Below are 25,382 nucleotides of genomic sequence, written 5' to 3'. Positions count from 1 at the left end.
GCATGTCACTGGATTGAGTTTTGGTTATTTATTATTGGACTATTGTTTAGTTGTTCAATGTGATTATGGATTCGTGTTTAGGCTTACATGTGCCTTAGGCTAAGGCCCTGTGGGCCACGGCCGGTCATACCCGGGTTTGGGGTGTGACAGGAACAAGAGATGCCACCGGGGTTTCGTTTACAGTCTCATTCGGGGCCATTAACTCCCACCCCAGAGGAAGGGATGGATCCCCTAGGTGAAGAGGTTGGTACCCAACCCTTACCACCTCATAATGTGCAACCTGAGCATGAGGTGACTGCATCTAGTAGCGTTGGTAAGTTTGCAAAGTTGTTTATATTCAATTTAAGGTCTAACTTGCATTTGTTTACTTACTAACTCAATTAATATTATGTCCTTAGAGCACCACATGACAAACGAGGTCGTGGCCCGACACACGACATACAAGCCCAACACATTGTCGAGAAAGATGGAAAGATGGTGGTTCTTGTACCTGAACAGTTTCGTGCGCCAATAGGAGATCAAGCCTCTAAGCTGGCCTCCAAGATTGGTATAGAGGTTCGAACGCAGTTACCAGACCTGAGCGTTCGTAGGTGGAAGAAGGTTAACGATGCTGATAAGAAGTCGATGATCCAACACTTGGAGGTAATTATTGTCAAGTAAAAGAGGCATGACACATGAAAATTGAAACCTTTCACTATTGCCTTTTATATTTTTTGAAATAGAAATTGAGGTGATTGATGGAAAGGATTAGAGGAGAATGGTGTAGCATAGGGGAATATTACATGGTATTAGAGAAGAATGGTGCTGCTAAACAAGATATTACATGGTAGCATATCAAAGGCTTCTAGTTTTGGAAAGAAGTTAACGATTAGTAAGAATGCAACTATAACTATGTATTTCAGTTTGCGTCCTTGCGTAGTGAAAAGTATTACCAAGAAAATTATGTAACTTCAAAGAGAAATAGCTTATCATAACTAAGTAATGGACATAGATCTAATCCTTTGATTGATGAAGCTTGAAAGGACTAGGGGAAATGACAACATCCACCAGCGAAGATTAGTTTATTTCATTTTCGTTGCTTCTCCTTTTATGAAGAATCAACCCCACAATAAATGAGAAGATGTGAAAAGAAAGACACTAGAAAGAGGTCAAGCATATACTATCCTAACATCAGGAAACAAATTATATGTGGATAACTTCATAATGATAGCTAAGATGTGTGTTTTTCCTACTCATACACTTTCTAGTAATTTTTAGGTTGTTGTGATTTTCTTCTTTTATCTATTTGGGTAAAAATACAAATAGGTTTGAACAAATTTTAGTCAAGTTTAGAATTCTGCTTATAAATTTTCTTATTTTATTGCAAATTTTTAGATGAGTATTGGATATTTTTCAAGTTTGATTTTACTTCTTGTGAAGTATTGTTAACTTCTATGGATATAGGCATTTCAGATTTGTAATTTTTGGGGTGTTTTTTGCAGTGTACAACATAACATTGCATATAGCAGTGCCTTTTCCTCTGCATGATCATCATGATGACATTAAAGCCAGGAAGGGGAGGATAATTGCAACAGGAGCTGTGGTTTTTGTAGCTAAGAGACTCGTTACAAATGCCATTGAATTTCAGTAGTGGGGCATGCATGTAGGCTGGTTTTAATCAGCAGTGTCAATATTACTGCTGGGTTTCGAATGGGATCAAGGCCAACCTGGCCTAACCTAATAAGTTTTCTCTTTCTTTTGTAAAAATGAAATAAAATAACAAGAAAAGTGAAAATAAAGATTGAATTTTTGTTAGCCATCGAATTGGCTTTGTTCCCACCAAGCTTGATCATGGCAAAGGTAGATCCATATGGCATGAGTCTGCTGTTGAAAAAGCTGATCCACCTAGCTCTGTGCCCCATCCCCACTGTGTCTGTATTTTAAACTTCTGATAATTGTTGTCAAGTGTCCATATTTGTGACTGTGCTCGTGTCTATGTCCATATCCGTTACCGTGTTTGTGTCTATTTTTTGTTAGATAATGTCTCAATGGGACCACATAATTAAATGTGGTGTTATCATTTATAAGAAGTCTACAATTTAAGTGATTCAATTTAGTTAATAGGCTTAAGGGTATATGTGTTATGGACCTAATGTGTAGATACTAGTTGTATAATTTCTATTTCTATGAGGGGCAGAAATAGAAATTAAAACATATTGGTTAAAGTTGGTTTTCATTACCTTTCAGTTTTAAAACCAATAATGGTTAATTTATTGGTTTTCATTACCTTTCAATTTTGAAAACCAATTACAACCTTTAAAAGGTTATGGTCCCTATTCCTTCCCAAGTGAAAATAAGAACACCGTTTTTCTAAATCCTCTCAAGGAGAAACATAAGGCACCAAAAGGGAAAGGATTAGAAGGCTCTAACAAAGTCAATATCAAAGGTTTTATTGACAATCAGACGCTTCCGTTTAACCGTTCATCAATGGATTCAGGTATGTCATTTTGTTTTGATTTCTTGATAATACACATGGTAAATGATCCAAAGTGTAAGGTTTATGTTCTGAAATTTATGTTAACAAGTGGTATCAGAGCGGTTATATCATGTGTATTATCAGAATAGATATGCTTTATTCATTCTATTTAGTTTCCTGGAATCAGATTCTGTTTTTTGTTTTTCTGTTTTTTCCTCTGCTGCAAATTCGGTTTTGTTTTCTGGAAATGGAACATAATTCGGATGGCCGGTTAATTTTTCAAATGGATAACATCATGTGTTTAAATATATATATATATATATGTATGTATATAATTGGGATTGCTGCAGATTATATGACATATACGGGGTCACAAATTTAGAAATCTTTAAATTTAATGTAATTTCATACAACGTCTACGGAAATTTAATTTTCTAACATTCTCAATATAAGTCAATTCAAACAAGATGTCACAAAAGTGATCTCTCTTGTCTAGATTGTTTTATATGGAATGTTTTGAAGTTCATGTCTGTGTATCTCATGCGGGTATTTATCGATCCAAAGACATGATTAAGACTTGGCAGAATTACACACACATTTTTTAGTGGCTACAAACCATGTTGCCAAAATAGGCCTAAATTAGCCAAAAAGCGAACAACTCATACCAAAAAGTCAAAGATACTCTTTTCTCTCTACTTTTTGCACATCTTTTCGTAATTAGTCAAAAAGTCATCCCAAATATATAAGTTTCTTTTACCTACATTTTTAGCTAAATAGCCAAAAAATTACTAAATTAGCTCGTTCCCAAACGAGACCTCACTGGATTATTAGTCACTGTAAAGCCCAAGGTCCTCAAGCAAATTACACGCCTATCGACTTTGGCAGCTCATCTGCCTACGCGTTTTTACAACATCTATTTTCCACTGTTTGTGACAGTAAAGAGAAGTTAGTTTCTTTTTTTATTTTTATTTTAGTTTCTTTTTTTCTTTTTTTATTTTTTTCCCTTTTTTTCCTCATAAATAGCCAGCTCCAGCTTAAAAGGATTATGCACAACGACAAAACTATCTAATCCCAGAAAACCCGACTCTACCCATGCACTATAATTGTCCTATGATTTTTCTGCAGCTTAAGTTGGCATGGGTTCTTCTGCTCAGACCTTGCCTGGTTGCGAAGATCGTTGTGGTAACATTAGCATCCCACACCCATTTGGCACAACTGAAGGATGCCGCATAGCAGATGATTTTCGACTTACTTGTAACAACACCCACCATAACCCTCCCAAGCTGTATTTAAATACAACCGAGAGTAACCTAGAGATCACAGACATATTTCTTTCTGGTGAATTGCGCATATTAACGTGGATAGGGTATGATTGCTTCAGTGAAGGGGTTGTTCACGAAACCTAGTTTGACTCATGGATCACATTTCGCAAATTCTCAATCTCAAATACCCTAAACAAGTTCACAGCCGTAGGCTGTGACACCTACGCAATGATCAAAGATTTGTGGGGAGGAAAATATGCCACGGGCTGCTTGTCACTGTGAGACAAAATCGACAATGTGATCAACGGCTCTTGCTCTGGCATTGGCTGCTGCCAGACAAGTATCCCCAAGGGAGTCAAGAATTTCAAAATCAGTGTCAGTAGCTACAACAACCATACCTTTGTATGGGGCTTCAATCCATGCAGCTATGTTTTTGTAGCTGAGGAAACTGCTTACAACTTCTCTTCTTTAGATCTGAAGGACGTGCAAGGAAGAAAAGAAGTTCCGGTGGTGCTTGATTGGGCGGTTGGGAACCAAACATGTGCTGAAGCGAGAAAGAATCCAACAAGTTTTGCTTGCAAGGATAACAGCGACTGTGAAGACTTCGACAATGGTCCAGGGTATCGCTGCAAATGCTCTAAGGGATATGAAGGGAACCCTTATATTCCTAATGGTTGTCAAGGTAACCACAATTACTGTTAAAAACTTTACAATTTCTTCCTAATGTTATTCATGCTATATGATATATATATTCAACTAATGAGAGACTCCGGGTAAAAAAAAATTATATATACCAAAGCAATTGAATATGACATCAATGATCAAACTTGCTTGTTCTCTGTTTCAGATATTGATGAGGGTGCTATTTCAAGCCCCTGTAACATGAAATGCCTCAATATACCAGGCACATACAATTGTTCTTGTGCAGTGGGATACGAAGGTGATGGCAAAAAAAATGGATCAGGTTGCAGTCGAATTGCTGTTCCCAATAAGCTTCCCTTGATTATTTATATTTCCCTAGGTATGTACACGTACACCCACACATGCTATTCATCATAAAATTGTCTACATATTAAATTTTCTATCAAAATTCAACCGATCAATGCTTGTGATTTTGACTCCAGTTTAGAGTTTACAGTCCCCAATTAATGATGCACTGATCAGAAACAATTGGAAGATGATTGCCTTGTTTGGTTTGGCTTTGGAAAAAAGATTTTGGAGAAAATTTTTGAAATTTTTTTTGGTTTGTAATTTTTCGCAAAAAATTTCTAAAATCACTTTCTCTCTCCTATATATCAACCAATCACTTTTTCTCTCTCATCTCTCCTTTTCAATTATTTTTTCTCTCATATACATCTACTCAATTACAACAAAATATCAAATCATTCTACACTCCCGAACTCCAAAACTATTTTCAAAATATACAACCAAACAAACCATAAAAATTTCTAAACTCCCTTCCCAAAATATTTTTTGAAAACTTATCTCCCAACATTTTCATAGAAAGCTAAACAAACCAATTCCATTCTCTCATCTTATTTTCTATATTCTTGTCTTGGTTGTTGTACGGGGAGCAAATATTCAGACAAGTCCGTACTCCTTTCTTCCAAGCTCCTGTCTGTCCGATCGACCTGTGAGCTACCCGGCGGTGTGTGGTCGGAAAACTTCTCCAATGATCAAGTTAGCACACACACACAGGGATAGATAGAGAGGAGAGAGTTGAGTGTAACTGTATCTCTCACCAAATGTTCATCTGTCTAGGCATGGGGGGCGCAGACTCACTTATATACCTTCTGTGCCCCAAATCTACTCCCATTAGTCTTTCGACACGTGGTGCTGCTATCCCATCTGTTAGCACAAATCTAGCTGATCATCACCTAACCAAACTGCCAGCCCACACTACCGGGATCTCGGCAACCGGGCTGCATCATCTCGGCTGCCAACGGCCGTGTTGCACAACAAGCTAGAGTGCTTCGCTCGCCGAGCTCAACGACGACCGAGCTCAGTTGCATTCCGGCATAGCCGAGCTGAAACTGGTCGAGCTGATAAACCGAAGACCTTTCCAACCGGGCTGGAAGCGCAAACCATGGAAATAGGACCGACTTCCATTATCTCGGCCAAATTACCCAATTAGCTCGGTTCCCACATAAACAAGCCAAGTAGCTTGGTCCTAGCATGGTCCTGGGCCATTACCGAGCACAACCCTCTCCGGCTAAGCCCAAGCTACCATGGCCCACAACATGTTCGGCCCATAATCTGCCCGGTCATTACCACGGCCCAATCCAGCTCATAAATTTCCCTCTCAATTACCCCTTAATTCCGTCCGCGCAAGCGTGACTGGGATTACCTGTTCTGACCGGGGTAACTCTTCCTCGGTCCTCAGTTTGCAAGACGGTGACCGGGCTAGTTGACATGCATGTCTTCAAAACTTGCCCGGTCGACGCCTCGATTTGCCATCCTGTCTCTTCAGTACTGACGCCGCCGTCAATAGGGACACGTGTCGTGCCTGGATTGGCCTCGAGCAGCCAACCATCACGTCCCTTCATATTCAAATTTGGGCTGCCTTTTCACCTCTATAAACATGCCATAACCTCCTTCATTTTCCTCTTACTGACCTTCCTTCCTCCTCGTCGATCCAGAGCTCTTGTGCCCTTCCTTTCTTGCCATTCCTGAGTTCGTGTCCGAAGGAGAAGCTTCTGCCCTTAACTAGTAAGTCCTTCGGGCCCTTTTTTGCTATTTTCACTTGGTATTTCACATTCTAAGGCACAAAATCCATAGGTTTTAGGATATACCCATTGCTTGCCCCTATTCTCTTCGCTGTTCTTCAATCCCAGTGACGAACACATGAACACATGAAGATCTGGAGCGGACCGGGCTCCAGGTCTTCTTTTGATCCCAAAAAATATTAAGACCGAGCAACTTACAAGTTTGCCAAAACCTTAGTAGAAACTGAGGTAGACAGAGGACTAGGCCGCTCGACCGGGCTAACAACTGGTCCGTTCGAGTGACTGAGCTCCTTGGTTTACCTTTGTGTCCGAGGTGGTCTGGCATTCTTCATGACCGAGCTAAAGTCAAGCTCGTTTTGCGCGACCGCGCTTCCACTTACACTTGCCATCCTTTTCCTGCAGAGTCCAAGGGGACCACAGACCAAATACCGTGGCTCTCAAAGACCAAGTAGCCATCAAACACCAGTCTGTGCCAAACCACCTCAGCCGAGCTAAACCATCTAGCGACACATGGGGCGCTACCGCTTCCTTGTTGACACTTCAGCCGCCTTGGCCGTATTCCGGGAAGAGTATGGTATCCCGGCTGACGTTCAATTAGAGCTCAGCACCTTAGACATCAACCCTTGGGGCAGATTAGACCAATGCCCCTTCACTCTACTATCCATCATTGAAGGAGGCCTCCGCTTCCCGGTCAACCCATTGATGACTGAATTCTTGCGTCGTACCGAGCTAGCACCCACACAAGTCTCAACAAACACATACCGAATAATCAACGGGATCCACGAGCTGAACAACCGGCTTGGAACCAACTTAGGTTTAGCCGAGATACTCTGCCAATATACCCTTGGGCACACAAGCGGTGGCCTCGCCTATTACTTAAAGATTAAACCGGGCAAAGAAAAGATAGTGACCGGCACCCCGGACAAGGACTTGCACGACGACGACTTTTTCTGGGTGTCCAGCAACTATGAAACAGCCAACGTACCGGGCTGGTTCATTAGCAAGAACCTCGGTTCCACATGTAAGCCATGCTAACTTGCTCGGTCGATTGCCTTTCTTCACTATTCTGTACTTACATTTTTCTTCTTTTCTTTGCAGCGATCGAAGCCTTGCTAGCTAACTATCACTACCCCAACGAAACAGCCATCAGGACCTGTAACACGTCCGCGAGGGCCTCGCTACAGTTCGGACTCAATTTGTGTCACGGTTCTTAATCTGAACCAAAGAGTCCAAATCTGGCAAATCGTTTTTGAGAAACGGATTTTTGAAAAAGTAGTGCCAAACATGGACTGCTTTGCCAGATACAGAGTCACCACCTAAATATTTTTTATGGGAGAATTTAGGAAACCCTGACTCGGTGCCGAAGGCCACATGTCCGTCATCACCGGAGTTGTCTCGGCTCGGGAGCTTGGGTACGATCGGGGAAGGTCAGCTATGAGCACCCCCTTTCGCCCGGTCCGAAGACCGGCCTCTACTAACTGTGATATCCGTTTTTAAAAACTTTATGTGTTCTTAAACCGGTTATTAGCCTAGAATTACTATGTTATGCGCGCAGCAAACAAGTATAGACCAAATCGCCCAAATTGGAACAAAACATTTCATGTTTATTTTAAAAATGGTTTGCTACTCGCAAGTAGGCTAAAATGCAGATTTTGCCACCCTCAAGTGGGCTTTTAGAAAAGATGATTTTGCCACTATCTAGTGGGCTTAAAACTCACAGTTTAGTGCATTATTCCAATTTAGGTAATTTGACCTCCATCCACAGGCATTCAAGCAGTTATATCACATAAGCAGCTAGCCTCATGGTAATCATGCTATCATGGCAACATTCACACGCATGCGATATGCTAAAGCATAAAAAGCTTACCTAGTACTCCGAGCCAAAACAGAAACTAGTTAGCAAACATGCATGTCCTAGTTCATGTTAAAAGTGGCTAATGCATCACATGCAAAATGCGATCTAGGCAGGCTCGGCTAGCCCTAAACATGGTATGTGAAAATGCACAATTATCACGTATTCGGTTTAGAATTTGAAATACAAATGCGATTAGCGTGATGTACCGAGCCTAATGTATGCAATACAAATGCATGGATGCACGCATGCATAGCATAAGGTATGCTAATTTCAAAAAATGCCCTAATCTACCATCATAAGCGGGTAAATAAAAGGGAAGAAAGAAATGGAGATTGGAAGACATACACACCACCCACACACACTTATTACAGATTTGCCCTCACTCGGAGGGCCCAAATAAATATTACAGTCCCAAAATAAACAAATAAAACATTATAGAAATTCTGATCAATAAAAAGCAAAGAAGCGAAAGAAAGAAGAGGGTGGCCGCAGCCTCTGCCTCGAGATGCGCAAATGATGCATGCTCGGAACTTGACTCGCCCGAAAAACCCGTACCGTACTCCTACCACCTCTGTTTGTACTGCCTTGTCTCTCTGAAAATTGCCCAGGTCCTAGAGTAGGTTCCTTGCACACTGCAGAGCACCACCGGCCAGACAGAATTCCTACCGGCACTCCATAATTTCCATCGGCTGTTTAAATGATGATCGGCACTTAAAACATTGCCGGCCGGCACTTAATTCTGCCGGTCGGCAGAAACTTCCTGTAGAGACAGTTTTGACAGCAAACAGAGAATAGACAGTGCATGGCATAGGGTTTTCAGGCATATGTGAGCATGGCAAGTATGTAGTGTCAACATGCAAGATGCAATTGGGATACAAACATGAACCAATTTGCCATAAAGTTAGCATCAGAATGGCACATTAATGGGACAATCATGTAATCAATCATGAAATAAGCATGCAAAGGGGGGGGGGCTCGAAGTGATAAAGGTGCAGACCTTTATTCACCTCAAAACAGCACCAAAGGTGCTCAAAATGATGGCCAAACAACTCATGTTAACAAGCAAACTTATGATCCCAAGGTTAAGGCACAAAAGGGGACAACTTTACTTCCAACAACAAGACCAAGCCATGGCATGATTAAGACAAGTAAGGACAGACTTCTTATGCAAAATGGGACCCCAAAACCTCCTAGTATGGCAGCTAAAAATGACTCCCAAGAGGCATATGCGCTAAGGTTCATTCCTAAGCATAAGAGGGTACACCCTCAAGGCATAAAAGAGGCCATGCATGCACACATACAAACATGATTCTTGGACTAAAATGTGATCCTAGATGATGTCAAATCATGAGGATGATTACAACCATGCATGCTAGAGGTCAACATGCTCAAAGCTTTTGAGCCAAAATGCAAAGCAACCCTAACAAACATGTCAAGCATGACCAAACGGAAAGCCAACAGACTTTAAGCATGGAAAAACAACACTAAAAGCTTCAAGGAACTATGCCAACACACGCAAGGATCATGGCCTAATCATGAGATGCACTTCTAAGCAAAATGGAGCAATATAAAGCAAGTACTACAAGCATACAAGGAGGCACAAATCCGGCCAAAAACAGAGGTTACATATGACCTAAAACATCTAAAAAACTTCTAAAATGAGGCCAAGAATCATCAAGCACACATGCTACCCTTTTGAGCCCAAAAAGCAAGGAAACAAAACCATGAAGGGAGAGGGGTGTCCCTCCCCTATGCAAGACTTCAAACCATCTTTTTAAACACCAAAAATGAATTGGTTTTTAGTGGTGAAAAGATCAAAATGCTGAAGTGAACAAAGCCTTATCAAAAGGCACCAAAATGGACCAAACAAGGCCTAGAAGGGTGAGTTTGCACTCAAACCACAAAATGACCTTAATGAAAGTGCTAGAGCAGGAAAATACAAGCCCTTTTTATGTTATACACAAGAGCTAAAACAGCAGGCAAGATAGGTAAAAAACTATTGCAAGTTTGGGGAATATAAAGCAAGATGCTCACCCTTGAAGAACCTTTGAAGAACAAATGGTCTAGCCTCCTTCCTTTGATCAAAACCAGTCCAAAAACTAAAGAAACAACCCCCCAAGTCCCTCAATCTCGGAGTAAGGTGTAATGGTGTGTGTAATGGTGCAAAAGTAAGGTAAAAACCACCTTTTGAGCTAAGAAACACACACAAAGGAGGAGAGAGAGGGAGGTATAGAGATAATATGTATCTATATCTCTAAGGTCTGGTTTTTGGTTCCAAGAGTCTAACCTAGATCAAAGAGGAAGACCCTCCTCTTATAAGACTCCCTCTTGCAAAGCTTATACAACAAGCTTGCTTAGAGGGAGATCCCTCCATACACGTGTATGGAGGGGAGAAGAGTTGGTGCCAGCTATCACAGCTGGCACAAAATATCTCCATAAAGTGGATGAACAGTGGTCGGCTGCCCAAAAATGTCATTTCGACCAAAAACAGTGCCGACCGGCAACAAACTATGCCGACCGGCAATAAAATGTGCCGACCGGCAAACAAAAGTGCCGATGGCAGCAAAAACCAGCCGGTGGCCTCTAGCCACTGCCGGTGGTGGGTGGGGATGGTCTACAAGCCCTACCCTGCCTCTCAAAGGCAAAACACAAGTGTTTGGTGCAAAACCAGACACTAAACGGTTGAGTTTAGAGATCCTGAGGCAAGGCACGCGAGCCGAGACCTCCGGGAACTCCAAACGAATACAAACATGGATGATCACCGAGTGTTCAAACGGTGATGTCCAAGTCTTGAGGACGGTCAAAAATGGGGTGTCTACAGGACCGGGCTCCGTTACCGCAACCGGGACTGCTACGACCTCCTTGGTTACACACCTACATACCGGTATTCAGCTCCACGCCGGAGTAAGGTCACAAACTTTCTCCGCGCTCCATTTTCGCCTCTAGATCCTACACTTCCTGACATTCCATTCATCCGTCTGACCGAAGCAGAAGAGATAGCCAAGAGAAGCCGCATCAAGAACCTAATCACCGCCACCTCCACCGAGATACCGAGCGTCACAACCTGCTCTCCTGCTGCCGGGCAAGCCAGCGAAACTGTGGTTGCATTGGCGTCTCCCGCCGCCGGCCAATCAAACCAAGACACCTGCCGGGCTGGCAAAAGGCCTTGTGCAGACCCTTCTGCCGAGCTAGTAGTAGAGCTCAACACAGAGCATCCTGTTGTCACCGTTGATCCAATACCTGTATGGAGGCCGCAGCTCAAACACTGGGGCAAAGAGATCCCGACAACAGCTTCTGTCAAAGGCGACAAGGAGCATCTGCTCGCCTTCGACCTCACAAAAGCTCTCCTTCTGCCGAGCGATGTGGTCGGCAGCGACCATGTGCCAGACACCCGGTTGGTGAAATCCTCGATCAAGTCCATGACCAGGGTAAGTATCTCAAACTTTTGCTCAAAATTTCGCAAGTGTTAGTTCGGTTTCCTTTCTAATCAAACTCTCTTCTTGGAGGCCATCCAGAAGTAGCACTTGGTCATGGAGCGCATTCACCGACTCCGGCAGAAGGCAACTGACTCTGCCAGCCAAGTTCAAAGCCTCCAAGCCGAGCTCGAGAGAGCCCAATCTTCACTGCAAATAGCCAACACTGACAACACCCGGCTGCTCGGCCAGCTTGGCTCTACCGAGAAAGAGAGAGACGCGCTCCGCGCCGAGCTTGATGCGCTGAAACAATCAAGGGAGAAGGAGCTGGAGGACGCCAATAATGCCGGCTTCAACGAGGCCGAGGTGAGCTACACAAAGCAGGTCTATGCCACCCAAGACATCTACTTTAAGGCGGGCTGGAAGACTGCTTGTGAACAGCTTGGCCAAGGACCTGGGACCGACGTGTTTGCCTCTCCGCCAGCTGTCTTCCTGCCGACGTATCTCGTGCCATATGCCAACGACGTCTTCAGCGCGTTGCAGGCTAAATTCGAGGAAGAAGGCGCAGAAGAGACCGAGGAAAATGTTGAGGAAGAGAACCGCCAAGAGCAGCCCGGCCAAACGGAGACCCGTGTCCAAGACCAAACACCAACGGTCAACCTGGAGGCAAGCGGAGATGAATTCACTGACCTTTCCCCTAGCTTAGTTTTCTTTTGTCTTCTTTCTTTTGTGTTTGAACATGTAACTGGGCTATCTGCCCCCCCTCTTGTAGTTATTTTGCACATCAATGAAAAAGTTCAATTTCCATCAAGTGTTCGCACGGTCTTCATGCTAAATAACTTCAGCCGAACAAAATACCTCGGCAAAACTAATCATCTTGTTTAACTTATTTAACTGGAAAAGACATCTCGGTTTCAAGCATAAAGTTGAGTAAATCATCAACTGTTTTAACCGGAACAATACATCTCGGTTTAAATATAAAAGTTGAGCAAATCATTAACTCAGTCAGCTGGAATAAAGCTCAATGAAAGTTGAATACATAATCAACCTAGTCAACTAGAGTAAAACATCTCGGTTGAAATCTCAAAGTTGAGCAAAACATAAACTCTTTCAACCGGAGCAAACATCTTGGCTAAGAATCTCAAAGTTGAGCAAAACATTAACTCATTCAACCGGAGTAAACATGTCGGTTGAGAATCTCAAAATTGAGCAAAACATCAACTCATTCAACCGGAGTAAACATCTCGGTTGAGAATCTCAAAATTGAGCAAAACATCAACTCATTCAACCGGAGTAAACATCTCGGTTAAGAATCTCAAAGTTGAGCAAGACATCAACTCATTCAACCGAAGTAAAACATCTCGGTTGAGAATCTCAAAGTTGAGAAAAACATCAACTCATTCAACCGGTGTAAACATCTCGACTGAGAATCTCAAAGTTGAGCAAAACATCAACTCATTCAACCGGTGTAGACATCTCGGCTGAGAATCTCAAAGTTGAGCAGATCATCAACTCATTCAACCAGAGTAAAACATCTCGGTTTTAATTTCAAAGTTGAGCAAAACATCAACTCGTTCAACCGGAGTAAAACATCTCGGTTTGAATCTCAAAGTTGAGCAAAACGCCAACTCTTTCAACCGGAGTAAAACATCTCGATTGAGAATCTCAAAATTAAAAAACAACAATCAGAATGCTAAGGCAAAGATGTGACACTTCTATGTATTGACAAAAAGAATATTACATTCTGAAGTGTAAGGCAAAAAATTCCTTTGCACAAAAAGAAAACAAAAGCTAAAAATAGTACAGTTTGAGGTTGGCCGCATTCCATGGCCGGGGTATTCCTCTTCCCTCCAGGTCCAACAAGTGGTATGCTCCCTTGCCCGCCAGACCGGTGATCTTGTAGGGTCCTTCCCAGTTTGCCCCTAGTTTGCCTTCACCTGACATCAGGGTATTGCCCATGACCTTCCTAAAGACTCAGTCACCTACTTTGAACGGTCTGGAATGCACCGTTTTGCTGTATTTTCTTGAAAGTTCTTGTTGGTAGGTGGCCACATGGATGAGAGCCTTTTCCCGGCGTTCTTCCACTAGGTCCAATTCCAAGGCAATGGCTTCGGCGTTCAGCTCGGGCTCAAAACTTTCACTTCTGAGGGTGGGCATACCAACTTCTAAAGGGATGACCGCCTCCATGCCATATGCCAAGGCAAAAGGAGTTTCCCCGGTTGATCGGCGCGGGGTCGTTCGGTATGCCCAAAGGACACTTAGGAGTTCCTCGGCCCATTTGCCTTTGGCTTTCTCAAGCCTTTTCTTCAACCCATCAAGAATGGCCTTGTTTGATGCTTCGGCTTGACCATTAGACTACGGGTAAGCCGAGGTAGAATTGTAGAATTCAATCTTCAAGTCTTCACAAAATCCTCTGAATAGGCAGCCGTCAAATTGGGTGCCGTTATCCGAGATCAGAATTTTGGGGATGCCAAATCGCGTTACCACATTCTGTCAGACAAACCGTTTGACGTCTTTCTCATTGATTGTCACCAAAGGCTTAGCTTCAACCCATTTGGTGAAGTAGTCTGTGGCCACGATGAAGAACTTCCGGTTGCCTGGCGCCGTTGGGAGTGGCCCCATTATATCTAGCCCCCACATCGCAAAGGGCCAAGGGCTGGTGAGGGGAAGAAGTTCCCTGGCCGGCTGGTGGATTTGGTGGGCAAACTTCTGGCACTTCTCACATTTGCGAACATATTTCTGCGCGTCTGCTTGCATGCACGGCCACCAATATCTTTGCGATATAGCCCAGTAGGCCAGAGATCTGTCCCCTATGTAATTGCCACAGATGCCTTCGTGAATTTCGTACATAAAGGCTTCCACCCTACTTGGGTGCACACACTTTAAATAGGGACCAGTGAAAGACTTCTTGTATAAAGAGCCTGATGGAGAGAGCCAAAACCGCTCTGACTTCACTCGGACTTTATGTGCTTCCTTCTTGTCGGCTGGAAGGGTCCGTTCTCTGAGAAAGAGGATAATAGGGTCCATCCCAGAAGGACCTAACTCGGCGTAGAGTACTTCTGTCTGTCCGGTTTTCTCAATGCGGGGCCTCGGTAGGAACTCAATCAGGAAAGGGTTGGGAGATGTGTTATCGACCATGGAAGCAAGGCCGACTAATTCGTCTGTGCGGCCGTTTTCTTCACGGCCAATCTGTTGGACCTTTATCACTTGGAATCGCTTGATGTGGTCTCTGACCAGAGCTCAGTACTTCACCATTCTGTCATCCTTTGCTTCATAAACCCCAGAAATTTGGTTAACCACAAGCTGGCAATCACTATAAACCATTAGCTCCGATGCTTGCATCTGAAGCGCGCTCTTAAGCCCGGCCAAAAGCGCCTCGTACTCAGCCTCGTTGTTTGATACAGGGAATCCAAGGGTGATAGAGTGTTCGATGGTCAGTCTGTCTGGCGAAATCAGAACGATGCCCAGCTCGGCACCGTGGCGGTTAGAAGCCCCATTAACAAAAATTTTCCACATTTTCCTCACAAAGAGCTTCCAACATTCTGAAGGGTCCTGGGAGGCCTGAAGATTAATGTTACCACAGTAGCTCGGCTGTTCGGCTTCAGGTTCAATGCTGATCGGCTCCACTTCCTCCCCCTTTAGTGATGCGGCACCGGACAGAGCAGGTTAGTCGGTGATACCCAACTCCGTCGACGCATCGCCGGGCGAAAGTGTCGTACTAGCTGAAGGTTCTTCGGCGGGACACGCAATGTCCACGTCGCCAACATCGCCAAGCTGTGTTATTTTGACCGAGCTTGTATTCACCTCCTCATCTGCCGCAGCAATATCCACCGGGCATACCGGATGAGTTCTAGGTGAGAATTCAGCAACGAAGTCGGCCAATGTTTGGACTTTTATGGCAGTGCGTGGCTGAAACTTGACGTTAAACTGTCCCAATTCGACCGCCCACTTGAGAATTCGATTGGAGAAATCCGCCAATTCGAACAAAGCTTTGAGAAGGAACTCGGTCAAAACGATGATGATATGAGTATGGAAATAGTGCGCCAACTTCCTAGAGGCCATCATCAATGCCAATGCAAGTTTTTCCAGCGACAAGTATCTCGACTCTGCCGGTAACAAGGTTTTGCTGACGTAGAAGATGGGGAGGTGCTTGATTCCTTCTGACCGGACAAGCACCACACTGACTGCGTGCTGAGAAACGGCCAGATAAAGGTAGAGTTCTTCGCCGGGTTTCGGTGTGACCAACAGGGGCGCTGAAGAAAGATACTCCTTGAGCTCGGCCAAAGCCCGGTCACATTCTTCATCCCATGAGAACTTTTATTTCAGAGCTTGAAAGAAAGGGCGGCAGCGATCTGATGACCGGCTTATAAATCGGTTAAGCACGGCGGCCATTCTGGCTAGATGCTGCACGTCCTTAGCCGAGCTAGGCTGCTTTAATTCTTGTACGACTCTGATCTGTGTGGGGTCTGCTTCGATGCCTCGGTTTGTGACTAAAAAACCTAAGAATTTTTCAGATCCCACGCCAAAGGCACACTTAGACGCATTCAGGCGTAGCTTGTGTTGTTTGAGAATGGCGAACATCTCGGCCAAGTCGGACAAGTGGTCTTCTTGATGCTGGCTCTTAACCACCATATCATCTATATAAGCCTCCATTGTCCGGCCTAGCAGAGGAGCGAACATCTTGGTCACCATCCTTTGAAAAGTTGCCCCGGCATTCTTCAAACCAAAAGGCATGACTCGGTAGCAGAAGAGTCCCCTCGGTGTAGTGAAGGAGGTGATCTCGTGGTCGGGTCCATGCATGGCAATCTGATGATAACCGCGGTAGGCATCCAAGAAACTGAGCCTGTTATGTCCAGCCGTTAAGTCCACAAGCTGGTCTATTCTGGACAGTGGAAAGCTGTCTTTAGGGCAAGCTCAGTTGATGGTCTTGTAGTCGACACAAACTCGCCACTTCCCATTCTTATTGGGTACAACAACTGTGTTTAAAATCCACCGAGTGTAGTGCACTTCCTGAATAGCTCGTGCCTCAAGCAAGTTCTTCACCTTTTCCGCAACTACCTCGGCATGATGCAACGCCGATCTCCTCGTTCTCTGAATGACCGGCTTTGCACCGGGAAAAACATTCAGGTGATGGCAAATGAAACTTGGATCGATGCCGGGCATGTCGTAAGGCGACCATGCAAAAACTTTGATGTTTGCCATCAAGAACTCCACCATATCGGTCCTTTCTTGGGCGGTAAGGCTTGAACCGAGCAAGAAGAACTTGTTTGGACTTTCTGTGTCAATCCGAACTTCCACCAATTCTTCAACGGCCTTGTCTTCAGCCTTGGTGCCCATATCGTCAAGGACTCCCCGGTCTTTCGGTCCCTCAATCATTTGGACGAAGCCTTTGGCAACTCGGCTCCCGTTGACTGCCACGAAGCATTGCTTCGACATGACTTGATCGCCCCAAATCTCCTCAATTGCCCCCATAGCCGAAGGAAATCTCATCACCTGGTGGTAGGTCGACGCTATGGCCTGCATAGCGTGAAGCCATCCCCTTCCAAGGATCAGGTTGCATGTGGACGGCACTTGCAATACCCAGAACTCCACTTGCTTAACTACGGATCCCGCTTTGACCGGCAGAATAATCTTTCCCAAAGGCCACTCCGGTTGTGAGTTGAAACCAACCAGTGACAAAGTTACCGGAGCCAAGTCTGTATCCCGGAGCTTGAGTTGTTTGAATACGTCGTAATACATGATCTCGACCGAGCTTCCCTGATCGATCAAGATGCGCTTGACATCGAATTCTTTGACAAGGAGTGTGACCACTAAGGCATCGTTGTACGGCGTCTGAATATGCTCTAGGTCCCTTGTGGAGAAACTGATCACGTCTTTTTCTTCGGTCTTGCCCCTTTTGATCGCGGGTTGGACCGAAAAAACTTCCCTCATGTGCTCCGCTTTCTTGATCATACCTCGGAGTTCACATACACGCGCCGGTTCCACAATGCCGTGGATCACATTAACAATGCCCTGAGGGGGTGCCTCCAAGTCATCCGGTCCACGCGGATCAACCGAAGCAGGATGCGCGGCTTTAATACCCCCATCAATGTAAAGGTCCAAGTGTCCGGCTGCGACTAGCTCCTCTAAGTGTTGCTTCAGAGGCAAACAATCCTCTGTCCAGTGTCCGCGCTTCCGGTGAAATGTGCAACGATACCGTGGATTGAAACCCTTCTGCGCATCGCCTAACTTAGCAGGAAACCGGACATAATCCTCGTCACGGATTTCACTAAGTATGCGATAAATTGAAATCTTAAAGACCGTGGTGATGCCTGTCCTGACTTTCAACCTTCTGTTCGCATCAGCTACGTCGTCGCGGGGGTATTATCTCGGTCATTCCGTCGACCCCTACCCTAGTTTCGACGATTTAAACCTCGGTCAGATTCCTTGGCGTGATCATTTGAACGGTTGGTCTCCTGTCCGATCGCGTGCACCTTGCCAGCCGACCTCTTGTCTGTTGCTATCGGAGTTGCCTTCGCGGTGGACGCTGCCGCATCATCTTCTACTCGGATGTGCTCATTGATGCGCTGCATTAATTGGCCCATGGATGTCGGCTGGTGCATAGTAAGCGAGTTCCGAAGTCTATTTCCGACCAGGAGACCACGCTTATATTGAGTGATTGCCAGGTTGACCGGGCAATCCAAGATCTCATTAAAAGTTTCCCAGTATCTGGAGTTGTATGCCTTGAGTGTGTCGCTCGGCTCCATCTTGACACTAAGAAGGTGGTCAACTTCCTTTGGCGTTTTGGTGTTGATCTTGAAACGTGTCACAAAGGCTTCCGCCAACTGTTGCCATCTTTCGATGCTTCCCTCCGGCAACCTCTCGAACCACTTCAAGCCTAGCTCGCCCAAATTTGATGGGAAGATAAGAAACATAAGAGCGTCATTTCGCCTATGTCCGGCCATGACCTATCGGAAGTGGCTTACATGCATATACGGATCAGTTTTTCCGTCGTAGAGCGTGAACTTTGGCTGGTGGAAGCCCGCCGAAAGCGGTGTTGTTTCTATCTCCAGGGAGAAAAGAGTGGCGCTCAGCCTCGCCAAGTCTGTGTCTAAAAGGAGAGGCGCAGCTAGGCGGGTGGAGGCATTCCGACCTCTTCACTGGCGTGAACCCCATAGGATTGCCGCTGGAACGCTGGCACCCTCTGAGCCTCCCGCCGGCGAGCCCGTTCCTTCAAGACTACCCGCAAATCCTCTGAACAAGCGGAATAAGAATACCTCGACGTCGTCGTCGGACGTGAGGGTTGATAGGTGTTGTCATGCACGCTGGACTTCTCTACATGCGCGTCGGAATCTCCAACCTTGTAACTTCTGGTGATTGAGATGAACGGAGTACGCCGCTGGCTCTGACTGCCTGAACGGCGGGGTTGGTTGCGCTCACTGTGGTTTCCCACTCCAACTACACCATTCCCTTTGACATGCCACTTAGGATCCTCTATCTCCGCCGCCATTCGCCGGATGACGGCGTCTTGGTCCCTTAGCTTGTGTTCCAGTCGTCTGGCGTGCGATTCTCTCTGCCGCCGGTGACCGTCTGGATGCCATGAATGACCAAAGCTTCTTCCGCGCATATCTCGCGCGTCTCTTGAATGTCCTCCTGGAGAAGTCTCCAAGTCCACCATAGGAGAGATGGCGGGATGTCCTTCTCTCCGTCTGCCTGACTCCAGGGTAACTCCGTCGATGGCAGACAACGGAATCTCGTCGTTGTTCGCCATGGACGGCGATCAGATGAGCCTGGAAGACAAGGTTTTGTCTGTCAAGTTCCCACAAACGGCGCCAATTGTACGGGGAGCAAATATTCAGGCAAGCCCGTATTCCTTTCTTCCAAGCTCCTGTCTGTCCGATCGACCTGCGAGTATAACGGCGGTGAGCTACCCGGCGGTGTGTGGCCGGAAAACGCCTCTGACGATCAAGTTAGCACACAAACATAGGGATAGATAGAGAGGAGAGAGTTGAGTGTAACTGTATCTCTCACCAAATGTTCATCTGTCTAGGCATGGGGGGCGTAGACTTGCTTATATACCTTCTGCGCCCCAAATCTACTCCCATTAGTCTCTCGACACGTGGTGCTGCTATCCCATCTGTCAGCACAAATCTAGCTGATCATCACCTAACCAAACTGCCAGCCCACACTACCGGGATCTCGGCAACCGGGCTGCATCATCTCGGCTGCCAACGGCTATTTTGCACAACAAGCTAGAGTGCTCCACTCGCCGAGCTCAACAACGACCGAGCTCGGTTGCATTCCGGCATAGCCGAGCTGAAACTGGTCGATCTGATAAACCGAAGACCTTTCCAGCCAGGCTGGAAGCGCGAACCATGGGAATAGAACCGTCTTCCATTATCTCGGCCAAATTACCCAATTAGCTCGGTTCCCACATAAACAAGCCAAGTACCTTGGTCCTAGCATGGTCCTGGTCCATTACCGAGCACAACCCTCTCCGGCTAAGCCCAAGCTACCACGGCCCACAACATGTTCGGCCCATAATCTGCCCGGTTATTACCACGGCCCAATCCAGCTCATAAATTTCCCTCTCAGTTGTGTTTGGTATGTCAAAAATGAATAAAATAACAAAAGAGTTGTCAAAATATGGCTGAAATTGATCCAGAAAATGAAACGTATTAGACTAGATTCGTACTAGGTGTGGTGCACACTACATCAAAATTCAATCTATGCTATGCACTTCATCTCCAGGGTTTCTACTTTTTCTGTTTGATCATAAACAAATTTTGGGTATTGACATTTCCATTTGAATCCCTACAGGGATTAGCATAGGCATATCACTACTACTTATTGGTGGCTCCTGGCTACATTGGGGATCTAAGCAGAGGAAGATCACCAAGCTTAGAGAAAAGTTATTTCAGCAAAATGGTGGTATCATGTTACAACAATTTTCCAAACGTGAAGGATCAGTCCAATCAGCTAAAATCTTTACTGAAGAGGATCTAAAGAAGGCAACAAACAACTTTAATGAAAATAATGTCCTGGGCAAAAGAGGCCAAGGAATAGTCTACAAAGGAGTATTACCAGATAACACCATAGTTGCCATTAAGAAGCCGAGAGTAGCTGATCAGAATCAGTCCCAGATTGAACAATTCATTAATGAGGTCATAATTCTCTCTCAAGTCAACCATAGAAATGTTGTGAAGCTCCTAGGGTGTTGTTTGGAGACAAAAGCTCCTTTCCCTGTCTATGAATTTATTACCAATGGGACTCTCTATGACCACATACACACTGCATTACAAAGAGCATCCTCAATAACATGGGAGAATCGCTTAAGAATAGCAGCGGAAACTGCAACAGCCCTTTCATATTTACACTCTGCTGCTAGTACTCCTATCATTCATAGAGATATTAAGACCGCCAACATACTTTTAGATGACAATTACATTGCGAAAGTGTTAGATTTTGGGTCTTCAAGGTTGATCGCTATTGATGAAACTCAGTTAAGCACATTGGTTCGAGGAACACGTGGTTACTTGGACCCAGTGTACTTGCACACTGGCCAATTGACCCAAAAAAGTGATGTTTGTAGCTTTGGGGTTGTCCTTGTCGAATTACTAACCGACAAGAAGGTAATTTCTTTGACATCATTTCAAAACAAAAAGGCATACCCCTTGTAGCCTTCACACTCAAAGACCCCCACAACAAGAGATTGCCATATGAGCTCTCAAAAGCTTTAAGACACCATGGTTGGATCGTGCCGGCCTACACCATGCCTGCCAATGTCGAGCACATGACAGTCCTTCGTGTTGTCGTGCGCGAAGATTTGAGCCGACAACTTATTGAGAAATTGGTTTTTCACATAACAAATGCAACGTATGAGCTTGCAGATCAACTGGTACGGCCTGCTGTGCCAAGGATAGCATTTACTGTGGAAGTGAAGGAAAGTGATGAAGAGAGGGGTGAAGAGAAGGGGACTTTGCATATTCCTGCAATGGGAATACATTGGAAGCAATACAAGCCTGAAATTGTTGTCAAGGAAGTGCAAGTTATAGTACCGTGTTGTTTCTCTCTCTCTCTCTCTCTTAAAACCTCCTCCCTAGGCCTCCTTTTGGGCCGGCCGGCCGCCGCCTTTGGCTATGGCGGTCGGCTGGCCTAGCTCTTTCCGGCTGTTGTTCGTTAGTTTTTCTCCTCCAATAAACTTGATTCCCCCATTTTACCCACCTCGGTTTGTTTTGAGTGCTGCGGTTGGTTTTTTTTCTATTTTCTGGTCGTTCAGGATCTTCATTCGTGCGCTCTTTGGTGAAGTAGGAGCTTGAGGGGTGAACTCTGGTTCAGATTGGTGGTCAAGTTTTGATGCTTTGTTTGGGCGGAAACAAGGGCGTCATAGTAGGTCCAGATCTGTCCGGTTTTCGTTCGTGCGCTCCTCTTTGTGTGAGAGTTTGAGGGGTGATCTTATTCCAAATGTTTGGAGGAGTCCCAGCGTTGGTCGGAGTGTGGATTTGCAATGGGTGTGCGTTAGCAGTGTTGGCTTTTGGAGTTGCAGTGGGTGTTTGTTATGTCTACGGCATAGCCGTGGGTGTGAAGAAGGGAAGAGAAGTTGCAGCAGAGAAGTTGCAGAAGGGAAGTTGTAGCAGGGTTGTTGGAGCTGAAATGTCAAGTTCAGCAAGGAAGATGTAGCAGTATAGGCGTTGGAGCTTTCTTGGGTGGTTGGTCGATGTTTCATACCGGTGTCGGCCCTTGGAGCTGTGGGCTATGGAGCTTTCCGGTGGTGTGGCCTCGGGAGTGTAGCAGCATAGGTGTTGTGTAGCCTTGGGAGTGCAGCAGACTAGGTGTTCAGGTGAGTGGTTGGCCTTGGGAAGACATCAACATTGGCAGTGTAGGCGTGGGAGTGCAGCATAGGCGTGGGCAGTTGGTCTTGGCACAGGCATGGGCAGCATAGGCATGGGAGTGCAGGTGCATTGGGAGTGCAGTTAGTGTTTAAAATTTTTGGGTTACCAACTTGGGTGTTAGAATAGGTTTTTTTAGCAGTTTGGGTGTTTTGGTGGGTTGATGTTGTGGGGAATCATGTATTTTATTTTTTGTTAAGTCCTTCTTAACGTTTTTTGTTTAAAAAAAAAAAATCGTGAGGCCAAGGGGTTGGTTGTATGGTTGCGAGTTGCAGTAGTAGGGGTACTTTGTACTGTCCGAATCTCTCTCAGTGCATTTCATCTTCCTGTACCTTTAATTTCATGTTGATTAATGAAATTTTTCTTTGCTGATCAAAAAAGAAGGTAATTTCTTTCAACAGGCCTGAAGCAAAGAGAAATTTAGCGACATATTTTATTTTAGCAATGAAAGAAGACCGCTTGTTTGAAATTGTTGATGAGCAGATGATGGATGAAGCAAGGGTTGACAAGTTAAAGCAAGTTGCTATTTTAGCAAAGAGATGCTTAGAAGTGAAAGGCGACAAAAGGCCAAGCATGAAGGAAGTAGCAATGGAGCTAGAGGGTTTGAGAATGACCAGGTAAACATCCATGGGTAAATGACGTCAAATATTCCGAAGAGACCCAACACTTGCTTGGAGATCAACTCTTAGATGCTTATGGCGGTAAAACTAGAATGTGCAATTCAACAGTTTATGACAGCATGACAAACCATGGCATTTCATCATTTAATGGTGGACGATAAGGTGTTTCTAGTGGTGGTCTCCGTTCATTATATGTTGTTTGTAATGTTTTTATTTTATCTTTGTCAAATAATCCCTGTGAGTAGTTTTGAACTTTTGATTATATGTGTTGAGGTTCAATTTGTTGTGATTTTAGGCATAGTGTTTGTTTATAACGGTAGTTATCAATGCAAAACCGTTCTTTATATATCAGATAAATTATGAAAAATGATAATTTTACTCAGTCAGAACACATCTACACATGTACTAAATATGAAGCACCATACATACCCTTTTTGACTTTTCATTTCCTCGTCACAAACTGATCTTGATTTTATCATCATTTAAAGTCCAACTGATGCAGTGGTATTGGATAATTAGTGTTTGAATCACTAAAATAATGTCAAATGGATTGGAATGAAAAGATCATTTTCTTAAGCTCTAATGGAATGACCATTCCAAATTCTACTAAACAAACATGATTTGTTCGTTATAATTCTGTCGAACATCCCAAAGTTAAATGAAAAAACAACTAAAATTTTTGAGATACTAATTTGTAATTATGATTCAATTTTAAATAATAAGTAACAATTTTAATCAAACAATCAAAAACAAATCGACATAATGATTTAACGTGGAAAAAATCACAATTGGAGCACCTCTAATTTTGATATATATAAAAAAAAAATTCACGGGCCAAAGCCATAAAACAATCTACTAAGAAGGCAAAACTGAATTATACAAGAGTACTTTCAATTGCCTAATGAATCCACACTTGAATTAAACCAAACCCGATGTGCCTCTTCCACCTCAGAATTATTTTATCCAACGTTGAATCTACAATGCTGATATTGAATTTACGATAATGAGCCACTTCGGAATCTACCAAAGCTTCAGGCTCAAGTTTTTCGGAATCCACTGAAAAACACCTCCCTTTTTTGTGAACGAAATAATAAGAACAACCCTTGATGTTTGACAATCTGTAGTTCGTTGATCAATTACCTTCTATACACTAAGCAAACTCAATTAAAACAGCCTCCAATAGAAAACATTTTGTCTTTTCTTTCTCTCTAAGATTCTGGACGGCTTAAACCCTGAAAATAGCAAACGACGCTCTTTATAGAAAACAAAGCTGCAAATACTGCTTGAGCAACCACTCAATCGCTCAAGCAAACTCACTAAAACGCGTGCCCATCGCTCGAGCCAAGACACCACTGCTCGAGCGCATGAAGGATTCTCTCAAAAGTTCAGTCTACTCTACAAAAATACTAGATGATGCCATTCACCACTCAAGCACACAAATGATCGCTCGAGCAAAGTGGCAGACATGAAAGCCTTAAGTTCATAAATTCCTTTGCATAGGCACAATTTGGATTGGATTCACATCTAAACACTCACATCATCACTGAAACATAAGAGTGAATAAAATTACAACTAAACGGATTTCTATCAAATGAAATTGTCAATTACAAAAACCTAACATTAAACAAATTGGTCATGACCTAAGGATGTTCTACCAAAACTACTTGGACAACCTTAATTTGTTTGGTAAATTAGGGTTCTAGAAAACTATTACAAATATTTTTTTATTCCCCTTTTGTGTGATCCATGCAACGTCTTTTTGTTGTTGAAGCAAAATTTGCAGCAAGCTTGAATCGTTTAAGTTATGCCGAGATCTTGGATTGGAGAAGCGATTTGTGAAGAGAATTGAAAAGATAGAGGAAAAGTAAAAAAAAAATTATATATTTTTCACTTCTATCTTGTCTTGCACTTTCTTTCTAAAATCTTTTTGCAAATAAAAAATTCAAAAATTTTCATGTTTTTGTACGTAACTGTGAAATTTTATGAAAGTTGACAAACTTGTCAATTTTGTAAAAACTTTGAAATTTCTCAGTTCAACGAAACAACTCAAAGAAGTGGGAACCAAAAAGACTTAATTAGGACAAAGGAAAGGCATCTTTTCGCAACTGAATGCTAGGCCTTACCATCCTACTTGAGACTTTACTTGAGGGTTGAGGATCAACTGTCCCTTCTATGTAAACTAA

At 44.1% G+C, this 25,382-nt stretch overlaps 1 pseudogene across 1 annotated transcript; it reads left to right on the top strand.

Moving 5' to 3' along the window:
* Positions 1–3,591: 3,591 nt before the first annotated feature.
* On the top strand, positions 3,592–23,578 carry LOC114289178 (putative wall-associated receptor kinase-like 16; annotated as a pseudogene). The gene is made up of 5 exons (XR_014363361.1): positions 3,592–3,843; positions 4,054–4,399; positions 4,565–4,738; positions 20,511–21,322; positions 22,964–23,578. The product of XR_014363361.1 is annotated as a putative wall-associated receptor kinase-like 16 (transcript).
* The last annotated feature ends 1,804 nt before the right edge of the window (positions 23,579–25,382 follow it).

Source organism: Camellia sinensis, chromosome 3 (genome assembly GCF_055761805.1).
Source record: "Camellia sinensis isolate YWXY chromosome 3, ASM5576180v1, whole genome shotgun sequence".
NCBI lineage: Eukaryota > Viridiplantae > Streptophyta > Magnoliopsida > Ericales > Theaceae > Camellia > Camellia sinensis.
The sequence above is the reverse complement of the archived record's forward strand: the minus strand, read 5'-3'. Positions and strand labels throughout refer to the sequence as shown.